Source organism: Oncorhynchus mykiss, chromosome 15 (assembly GCF_057628025.1).
Source record: "Oncorhynchus mykiss isolate SJ-2025 chromosome 15, ASM5762802v1, whole genome shotgun sequence".
Classification (NCBI taxonomy): domain Eukaryota; kingdom Metazoa; phylum Chordata; class Actinopteri; order Salmoniformes; family Salmonidae; genus Oncorhynchus; species Oncorhynchus mykiss.
The window spans coordinates 63,301,879-63,313,222 of NC_143036.1; positions in this window are offsets into that span (position 1 = coordinate 63,301,879).

Genomic DNA, 11,344 nt, shown 5'->3' on the forward strand with positions numbered 1-11,344 from the left:
ACAGTAGAACAGGTATTCATCATGTAGACTTTGGGGTGCAGGGAAAACCCCTCCCTCAATAAGGGATTCCCACTATCGTAAGAAAAGCTATAAAACAAAAACCACACCAACATGTCTAAAACGAATGAAATAAAAACTCATACAGCACAATGAAAATCCTAAACCATCTTTCATTGTGCCTGTGAAACATGCTGTGAGGAGATCTTCTCCCATGTTGGCTGCCATTGGCCCCAGCTGGGTGGGTGTGGGCAAGAAAAAGGCCCCTGGCTTTCCCTCTCTGCCCCCTTTGCCCTCAGCCCCTCCCCATACCCCTCCACAGAGAACCCCACTCAGGATGGCTATCCAGCAGTTGACTTGGCAACTGCACCTCGCGCCTCTCCATTGAGGGCATGGGATGATTGCTCACCATGCCTGGCAAAGACAGACCTGTGTGTGTGTGGTGGTGGTGGTGGTGTGCAGTCGCTCTGGGGGACAGGCTGATCACACCATGCACCCAGACCTCTCCGTCTTGCTCTTATATAAGTGTCTGTGTGTAACCAGCGTATCATCAGTAAGGTACAGAACAGGAGACACCTCAAGGGGATAGCATGGCTTGTCATGTGCTGAGAGAGATTATAATGGACAGAGTGGAAACAGCCAATGTTAAATGACTGGGCTATACTGAGGTGCACTGGGTTTGAAGTATCAAGCATGAAGCCTACTTAGCAGTGGGCCCATTTCTCTCCTGGTAAATTGGCTCCTATTTTAGCATTCCCCCTCCGTCGTTGCCTCTCTCTGAGCACCTGAAATCAATTAGACGAACAAAAACAACACTTAACGCTGCACTGAACCCACCACACCACCAGCACACTGAGACACTAACATACCAAAATGGAAAATGCCAACGGGAAAGAGAGAGATCTTAGTACAGAACAAACATTGTCTAATTCACCGTTAAGGTCTTACAAAAATACTTTTCCTCAAATACTATGACATGACTCAGTGGCATTTGGTATATATTTTGGGGATTTGATGAAATCTTAGCAGCTGGGAACTAGGGATACAAGTTGTCAAGCCATCGTTTAAAAAAAACATAATTTTTTTAATTACAGTTTTACTTCCTCAATTAGCGTTGAATGAAAATGTATTTTTTTTATGAGCAACTTAATGTGTTGAGATAAAGAGTGTTGCCAAGTGTTTAATGTACGCATAAATTCATAGAAAGAGCCCATTGAGGAACATGACACAGCACGAATAATAAAAGATAAGATCATTTTCCTGAAGCGGTTTCTGACCCTGGGCTAAGGCCTGGGCTAAGAGTAATACATCCTGTAGACATATGGAGGACTCCCAAAGGGGAATTAGGAATAAAAACTCTCAAGGAGGATTCACCAAGGTCAAACTAATGGCAAGCAAACAGAACAACAGACCTTCAAGATAATTTCAATTTGTCAGGAGAAAAATAGTGACAAAAAACTCCATTGTAAAGAGTTCTGTTGAGTGGTAGCCTATTGTAAGGCTCAGGGACAGCTGTGCACAGTTTGAGCTTCAGATGTAGGATCTTCATTTGACCAATAGTGTCTTGGCAAAATAATCCTGCAGCAACAGGATTTGAACGTTTAGTCCATAATGTTGCTTGATCGTTGCCTTGGCTATTAGCCGGACAAAAGTAGGCGACATGAAAAGTCCAATACTGTTAATATAACCAGACGTTAGTGTGCGTTTTTAGTGAATTTTTGTAAATCACAAAGCTGATCTGCATTTCCTGCGGCGTAGGAAGATTCTCATCAACAAAGGAGTGATCAAAATAAGATCCTACATCTGTACTTTGTTCCTTAAGTGGAAGCTTTTATTCTGTGGCAGTGGTGTGTATTCATGGATGCCAAGGGAAGCCTAGCTTCCCCAAACATTTGACAAAAAATTTAATTTTAAAACATAAAATAATTCCTCTTTCGTCTCTGTGTTTCATAATTTTCCTTCAATTCGCAAGAGGCTGAGAATGTATCTCACAGGAGAAAGCATGTCTCTTTTCTTGTAGACCATCTATCTGATACTGTCTCATCAAAATGAGTATGACATTGTTTCTGCCCTTAGCATTGAATGCAAGGGATGCCAGAGGGCATTTGGCCTCCCTTGTCAAAAAAAGTATACAAAATTTGCCAATCAGCATTGAGCTAAACTGAGCGAGCTCAACTGTGAATGGTCCTGGCGGAAAAAAGAAGTGTAAAGGGAAGCCAGCTTGGATTTGGTGTCTCTCCTATCAAATCGCTTTGAGAGCATACATCATTAACAGAAACAACTTGAATTATTGCATCTCGTTGTGTTATTCTCCAGTGTCTAGCTAGCCCTTTCCTAAATTAGCCATGGATGGAGATAGAGATTTGGACTTGTGGTTTTACTTAATTCTCCGTACTGGCCAATGACTATAACGGCGATTCTTATCAAACCATTAATTCATACATTGTTGTGCCCCATGGCCTGAGAGGATGGAAGTTCAATATAAACAGAAGCGAGATGTAGAAGGCTAATGGTAACTAGCTAACGTTGCCCATGAATGGAAGTGAAGCTAGCGAGAAAGCATTTTAGCCAGGTAGACTGGGACAACAAAAAATAAAAGTGGGTACTTTATGACAGAGTGACAGACCGTTTCGTCAACATGAAAGTGAGGAGGATGGCATTGGCGTTTCTCTACAAGTTGGGTGAGTCAACATGAAAGAGAAGAGGATGGCATTGGCATTTCTCTACAAGTTGGGTGAGTCAACATGAAAGTGAGGAGGATGGCATTGGCGTTTCTCTACAAGTTGGGTGAGTCAACATGAAAGAGAAGAGGATGGCATTGGCATTTCTCTACAAGTTGGGTGAGTCAACATGAAAGAGAAGAGGATGGCATTGGCATTTCTCTACAAGTTGGGTGAGTCAACATGAAAGTGAGGAGGATGGCATTGGCATTTCTCTACAAGTTGGGTGAGTCAACATGAAAGAGAAGAGGATGGCATTGGCATTTCTCTACAAGTTGGGTGAGTCAACATGAAAGTGAGGAGGATGGCATTGGCGTTTCTCTACAAGTTGGGTGAGTCAACATGAAAGTGAGGAGGATGGCATTGGCATTTCTCTACAAGTTGGGTGAGTCAACATGAAAGAGAGGAGGATGGCATTGGCATTTCTCTACAAGTTGGGTGAGTCAACATGAAAGAGAGGAGGATGGCATTGGCGTTTCTCTACAAGTTGGGTGAGTCAACATGAAAGTGAGGAGGATGGCATTGGCGTTTCTCTACAAGTTGGGTGAGTCAACATGAAAGTGAGGAGGATGGCATTGGCATTTCTCTACAAGTTGGGTGAGTCAACATGAAAGAGAAGAGGATGGCATTGGCATTTCTCTACAAGTTGGGTGAGTCAACATGAAAGAGAGGAGGATGGCATTGGCATTTCTCTACAAGTTGGGTGAGTCAACATGAAAGAGAAGAGGATGGCATTGGCGTTTCTCTACAAGTTGGGTGAGTCAACATGAAAGAGAAGAGGATGGCATTGGCATTTCTCTACAAGTTGGGTGAGTCAACATGAAAGTGAGGAGGATGGCATTGGCGTTTCTCTACAAGTTGGGTGAGTCAACATGAAAGAGAAGAGGATGGCATTGGCATTTCTCTACAAGTTGGGTGAGTCAACATGAAAGAGAAGAGGATGGCATTGGCATTTCTCTACAAGTTGGGTGAGTCAACATGAAAGTGAGAAGGATGGCATTGGCATTTCTCTACAAGTTGGGTGAGTCAACATGAAAGTGAGGAGGATGGCATTGGCGTTTCTCTACAAGTTGGGTGAGTCAACATGTTTTTCTACTTGCATGAACGCGCAGACAGAAATCTGAACCATGGACAGCCACATCATATTTATCTAATGTTGATTGGACTAAATAGTTTTTGGTATCTTTTAGTTGTCACTGTATTAGACTAAGCAGAAGTGAATAGTGGAGGCAGCTCCTGTTTTCTTTGCGACTTGCGGTAACTCTTTGTGGTTCTAAATCAATAGTTGTTTAGTAGTCTGGAAATGTCAGAAATATAAACTTGCTTAACCATGCTGTAGGTCATGTCTGTTACATGGGATATGCACTGGGGTCTTGTCTTCCCCAGGAATTTTACCCAAGCACCGCTACTGTTCTGTGGAGACCAAATTGATGCGAGGCAACTCACGGACAAGCTGAACATGAACAACCATTATAAGAAATGAAAACAAGCTAACAATTCAAATGGATGTTATTTGAATGAACTCAGTCTGTTGGACTCTTGGGAAATACTGTATGTAGATTAGACATTAACATGCTTAGCATATCTGGAACTGCTGCAGTTGGGACACTGTTAGAATGACTAATGGAACCGACATACTGATGTAGGATCTTAATTTGACCTAGCAAAATATTCCTGAAACAAAAATATTTTCATGCTTAGTCCATAATGTTGCTTGATCGGTGGTTAGGCTATTAGCTGGCCAAAAGTAGGCTGCATGAAAAGTGCAATACTGTTAATATAACCAGAGTGTTAGTGTGGGTTTTCAGTGAATTATTGTAAATCACAAAGCACATCCGCGGGAAAATTCTCAGCAATAAGAGTGATCAAATTAAGATCCTACTGCGCAAACTGTGACGTCAATGAGAAGACAGACAATTACAATGAACAAAAATATGAAAGATTTGACTGAGTTACAGTTCATATAAAGGAAATATATCAATTTAAATAAATAAATTAGGTCCTGATTATGGATTTCACAAGATTGGGAATACAGATATGTATCTGTTGGTCACAGATACCTTAAAATAAAGATATGGGCGTGCATCAGAAAACTAGTCAGTTTCTGGTGTGACCACCATTTGCCTCATGCAGCGCAACATATCTCCTTAAAGTAGAGTTGATCAGGCCGTTGATTGTGGCTTGTGGAATGTTGTCCCACTCCTCTTCAATGGCTGTGTGAAGTTGCTGGATATTGGCGGGAATTGCTACACACTGTCGTACACAACCATCCAGAGCATCCCAAACATGTTCAATGGGTGACATGTCTGGTGAGTATGCAGGACATGGAAGAACTAGGACATTTTCAGCTTCCAGTAATTGTGTATAGATCATTGCGACATGGGTATGTGCATTATCATGTTGAAACATGAGGTGATGGCATCAGATGAACGGAATGACAATGGGCCTCAGGATCTCGTCATGTACATTCAAATTGCCATTGATAAAATGCAATTGTGTTAGTTGTCCGTTGGTTTTGCCTGCCCATACCATAACCCCACCAACACTATGGGGCACTCTGTTCACGCCATACACGCTGTTTGCCATCTGTGAAGCGCACACTTCTCCAGCGTGCCAGTGGCCATTGAAGGTGAGCAGTTTCCCACTGAGGTCGGTTACGACTCCAAACAGCAGTCAGGTCAGGACCCTGGTGAGGACAACTAGCACGCAGATGAGCTTCTCTTAGACAGTTTCTGACAGCTTCTGCAGAAATTCTTTGGTTGTGCAAACCCACAGTTTCATCAGCTGTCCGGGTGGCTAGTCTCAGACGATCCCTCATGTGAAGAAGCCCGATGTGGAAGTCCTGGGCTGGTGTGGTTACACATCGTCTGTGGTTGTGATGCCAGTTGGAAGTACTGCCAAATTCTCTAAAACGACGTTGGAGGCAGCTTATTTTAGAGAAATGAACATTAAATTATCTGGAAACAGCTTTGGAGAACATTCCTGCAGTCAAGCATGCCAATTCAACACTCCCTCAAAACTTGAGACATTTGTGGCATTGTGTTGTGTGGTAAAACTGCACATTTTAGAATGGCCTTTTATCATAAGGTACATGATCATGTTGTTTAATCAGCTTCTTGATATGTCACACCTGTCAGGTGGATGGATTATCTTTGCAAAGGAGAAATGCTCACTAACAAATGTGTGGACACAATTTGAAAGAAAAGCTTTTGTGCGTATGGAACATTTCAGGGATCTTTTATTTCAGCTCACGAAACACTGGACTAACACTTTACATGTTGTGTTTTTTGTTGTTCAGTATACATTCATAATGCATTGAGTCTAAATCTTCATGATTTCTTCCATGACACTTATGACAGCAATGTATATTTAAAACAAATGATTGCGGGCAACGCAATCAGAAGCATAATGAAAATGAGGAATTATTGATGTGCTCATTACTCATAATATGCATGCAAGGCACTCCAATGAAGTCCATTTTCCTTGGGATGAGCATTTTTCTATTGTTTCTTGTCCAGAATTTGATTGATTTATTAATGAGTCTATTTATTGTTTGGTGAGATGCAGTAAACCAATTGTATTGTTGCGGGCTTGGAATGTTCAGCTGTACCAGCCACGGTTGGCTTGGCCCATTTCTCTGTGAGCTGAACTGATTCAATTATAGTTTGGCTGTGTGGCCCGTTATCTGCTCCTACTAATTTGAGGGAATAGATACATTTGAGTGACTCTCAACTAACGTCCAATGGATTGGATTCCTTTAAGATAGAATCATATGTAACTAAGACATGACCAGAGTGACTCATTTATTATGCAAAAGGTCCAAGAATCATAGGATGAAAGGGGTGTGTGATTCCAGACATTCAAGATTTGCTCCATTAGTCATTCATTATAATGCTGGTTTACATGTACTAGATGTGGCACTGAACAACCCAAGCGCTACCTAACAGTGTCAACGAAACAAGTAGAGTAACAGCCAGTTAGCCTGTTATATGTGAAGTGAGACCTACAAGAACAGCAAGGACAAAACCACAGTGCAAAAGCTCTAGGGGCGCAGGAGAACAAGACAGCGACTCACAGCCAATCTCCTTCCAAGTGTGGCTGGGAAATATGTGGTCAGCGCCACAGCAAGGCTCTCTGGGAGCTGCAGCTCAGCTGGCCCTGTAGCAGCCGCAGGCACAGGAACACACCGTCAACACAGTCCAGTGGATATACACTACCCCGGCAGGGGGAAAGGACAGGCCCCAAGACTGCTGCTCCGCTACGCTGTCTCCCCAGACACCCTGCCTGCAGACCTGGTGATGTGTTTGTGTGTGTCAGGAGTGTGGCTGTGTGTGTACGTGTGTCAGGTGTGTGTGTGTGTGCCCGCCCCTTGGGGGTCTCTGAGTCAAACCGTGGCTCTTATTTGAGTTTTTTTCTTGTTTCTCAGTGGGAGTAGTTTCATTGAGCTGTATCTTATGGACTAAGGGAATCGATATCATTATGCTACAGTACAGAGCTAGTGATGTAGATAGGGCTCAGCTGCTGGAGGGGACTTTAAATGTCATTATTTAGTGCAAAGTATATAGGCTACTTATCGGAAGGGACCCATAAAATCAGATTAGTAATGATGTTAACAGCAAATTGTTGGAATACACAAACTTCAAAAAATGTTTTTAAATCGTTTCGAATGTGAGTAATTTCATTTTGTAAATCAAAGACGATTTACTTAATCCCTTATGGAAATATAAAGCAATTTCACATAAATGTTCAATGAAAACTGAGAACTGACTGTGAAAAGAGCCTCAACAATGGAAGGATACAGCAGAGTAAAGAACTTAAGTAAAAATTCTTTAAAGTACTGCTTCAGTTGTTTTTTGGGGGATATCTGTACTTTACTATTTATATTTTTGACTACTTTCCTTAAGAAAATATTGTACTTTTTACTCTATACATTTTCCTTGACACCCAAAAGTACTTGTTACATTTTGAATACTTAGCAGGACAGGAAAACAGCCAAATTCACACACTTATCAACCAAACATCCCTGGTCATCCCTGCCTCTGATCTGGCGGACTCACGAAACACACATGCTTCATTTGTAAACTATGTCTGAGTGTTGGAGTGTGCCCCTGGCTTTCCGTAAATACATTTTTTTAAACAAGAAAATGGTGCCATCTGGCTTGCTTAATATAAGGAATTGAAATGATGTATACTTTTACTTTTGATACTTAAGTACATTTTAAACCAAATACTTTTAGAATTTTACTGGTTGAATTTTACTTGAGTCATTTTCTATTAAGGTATCTTTTCTTTTACTCAAGTATGACAGTTGGGTACCATTTCCACCACTGGAAGGATATAACACATATAGCTAAACAGAAAACAAGGAGGTATTTCTTCCCTGCAGAGGTCAAATACCTGTCTGCTCACGTGGGCTTGGTCCTTTGCTCTTTGTCTCTCTCATCCTGCACCATCTGTCGTCCTGGGAGACGAGGTAGTCTAGGTAAACGCTCACCTCCCTCCCTCCAATTCCATAGTGCCTGGTTCAAGTTACACATCATGAGCGCCAGGTAGCCTAGCCGTTAAGCGCGTTGGGCAAGTAACCGAAAGGTTGCTGGTTCCAATCCCTGAGCCGACTAGGTGAAAAATATATCTGTGCCTTTGAGCAAGACAGTTAACCCTAATTGCTCCTGTAAGACGCTCTGGATAAGAGCATCTGCTAAAACAAAACATCACAATAATGAATACACCAAATTCTCCCTTAGGTCATTTTGGTTATATTCAAATTAGATGCACTACAATCATTATTTTTTATTGAATACTTTAATACAAACGTGTCTTACCATTGCAATATCCCTTAATGTGAAAATATGGAATACTTTGAAATCTCAAAGCCCTGTATAAACAACATAATTTTATTTATAATATTGTTGAGTCGTTTTACGTCGTATAACCTTGTCAGTAATACAACCTTGTCAGTAATACATCTGTCTTTGCAAGTGATGATCCATATAAAAAGGTTATAAGAAACCAAATGCAAAGTAGCCTATTCAACAACACCTGAATCCAGCAGAGTGAGGCTTTGAGGTGTGCTGCACAGCAACAGCACTGTTCTCAGAAAACAGAAACAGATGGCCTGTCAGTCCTGACCTGAATGCTAAAGGCAGCCCCCAGTGCCTTGCCACTGATTGTCAACTCATATCTCTCACTATGGATTTGGGAATCGCTCAATCAATGTGTTTTTTTGGATGAGTAACTACTGCGTATTGGATCAACAAGAATATTTGGAAGAAGAGGCCATAGTCTGTCAAATGTCCTGGACTACCTACCGCTCATGCTCACCAAAATTTGCCAAGTAAGATTTGATCTGCTTTCTAAAGAGGCAAAGGGCTTTAGAACTATGTTTAGGGCTTTAGAACTATGTTGTTGTAGCCAATAGGATAACTTCCTACTGTTCATCTGAACACACCTAGATCTGAGCACAAATACAACTACTGTTATATTAGTACGTACACCGTAGGCTATTTCATCTAAACTTGTAAGGAATACAACTCTGCTTTTGGGTATCAAATGAAGAATATTTATATTAACTTGGCAGAAGAGAGTCTATTAGCCTTTTACATTCAGTCACAGACGAGGCTTTCCTTTTTGTATTCCTTGAAAGGACAGCCCTCTTGTTTACTCTGCCCTCTTAAGACGGTGCCACCTGCGCTCCTGTGTATGTGTGTGTGTGTGTGTAGACCCTGCCTCTTTCTGAACATGATGCCCTGGGACTTAATTACTCTATACGCACACAGACCCATTCTCCACAGTAATAGGGTCCTAATTGAGGGAGTCAAAACACTAATACCACCATGGGTACAGGGTCCTCAGCTGTTTGTCAAGGGTGATGTCACCTGGGCCCAGATTCACAAAACCTTCTTAAGAAGAAATGTCTTCTTAACTGAGCTGTTTTCCTTAACTATAGACTAAAGAAGAAAGTTAACCATTAGTAGCCGTTTCTCAAAAAGGTTATTGGAAATGTTCTTGCTCTGTTTCTCATAAAGCAAAAAGTTAAGAGATTCTTGAAAATAAGGCTTTTGTAAATGTTCTTAATTCCAAGATAGCTTGTCTTAAACTCAGGGCTGTGAGAGAATACGCTCATGAAAGCAATTGAGCATGTTTAATTCACTCAAACTTCATCTAAAAGTTTAAGTATTGATTATTTTAAACCCAAGAATATGTTTTAGAACAGTAATCTCTGTACGAAATATGCTAACATGATTGCCATTGCTAGCTAGATAGCTAGCTAAATCAGTTGCCTAGCTACAAACATCTTAAGGAGACTTGTAAGAAGATATTTGAGAAGTTAGTAAGAAAAGCATCGCAGTGTTGCGGCATCACTACAGCCTGGGGTTTGATCCCAGGCTGTGTCACAACCAGGAATCTCATAGGAAGGCACACAATTGGCCCAGCGTTGTCCGGGTTAGGGAAGGGTTTGGCCAGGGGGGCTTTACTTGGCTCATTGCACTATAGCGACTCTTTGTGGTGGGGCGGGCACCAGCAGGCTGACTTCGGTCATCAGTTGAAAGGTGTTTCCTCTGACACATTGGTGCAGCTGGCTTCCGGGCTAAGTGGGCAGGTGTTAAGAAGCGTGGTTAGCGGGTCATGTTTCGGGGGACGCTTGACTCGACCTTGGCCTCGTTGGGGAGTTGCAGCAATGAGACAAGATCGTAATTGGATATCACAAACTTTGGGAGAAAAAGGTGGTAAAATTACAAAAACTAAAAAGTTTTTTTTTTTTTTGCTTAATCAGTGGTTTGTGAATCTGGCACAGGTCAGTATGTGGGATTTCTGTTTTCCCTTTTCGTTCCCTCTTTTTTTCCATCTCACAAAATAAGGGGTTCTGACAACCCCCGCTGTGGGTATAGGCCATGGTCAGCACCTCAGTTTGTTTTCTCCCCACCAACTGTTTACTTTGAGTGTGAACCAGGAACCCCAATTTGGCCCAAGGCTCCAGATAGGTTTTTTGTCCATCCTGGATTTTTTTTAGGGACATGACAGGACCTTCTCGCCGGGCATGATTCCTGCTGCGCCGAGCAGCTATTTAGTTCACAGAAGCTGAGGGGCTGGAGATGAGGAGGGGCTGCACCGAATAAAATGTTCCTCTGGGATGTGAAGAGGAAAGAGGGGGCAGTTTGGGGCTAGTTGGCCTCCACTTGCGTGAGCAGGGAGCCGAGGAGGTCAGCTGGAAAGGCGCAGGGCTCAACTCACATCTCCTAGGGAAGAGTGGAGGCCTAATGTATGTAGGGCCATGCCCTTGGATTTTACACCCCAGTCGGTCTTTAGCTAGATGACCTGTAGTCCCAGAAGAAACTGCAGACTTGAAAATTATTCTATTGAAATAGTACAAAGAATATTCAACCATGCCAACAATAATGTATTTTTCTTGAATGGTTGTAGATCATTCAATTGTTGTGATGGTATAACATATAATTTCTAATTTACTGTACTCACATACTTTGCTTTTTGTTTGCCCTTTGTTTTTGCAGACAGAGGTCAAAGTGGTTCAACACATTTGTTCTGGAGCAGATGTGAATTTGTGGATAATTGGATGATCATTAATGAGACTCGGGTGGCTTTGGCTTGCAGTATAGAATGAGCTCACC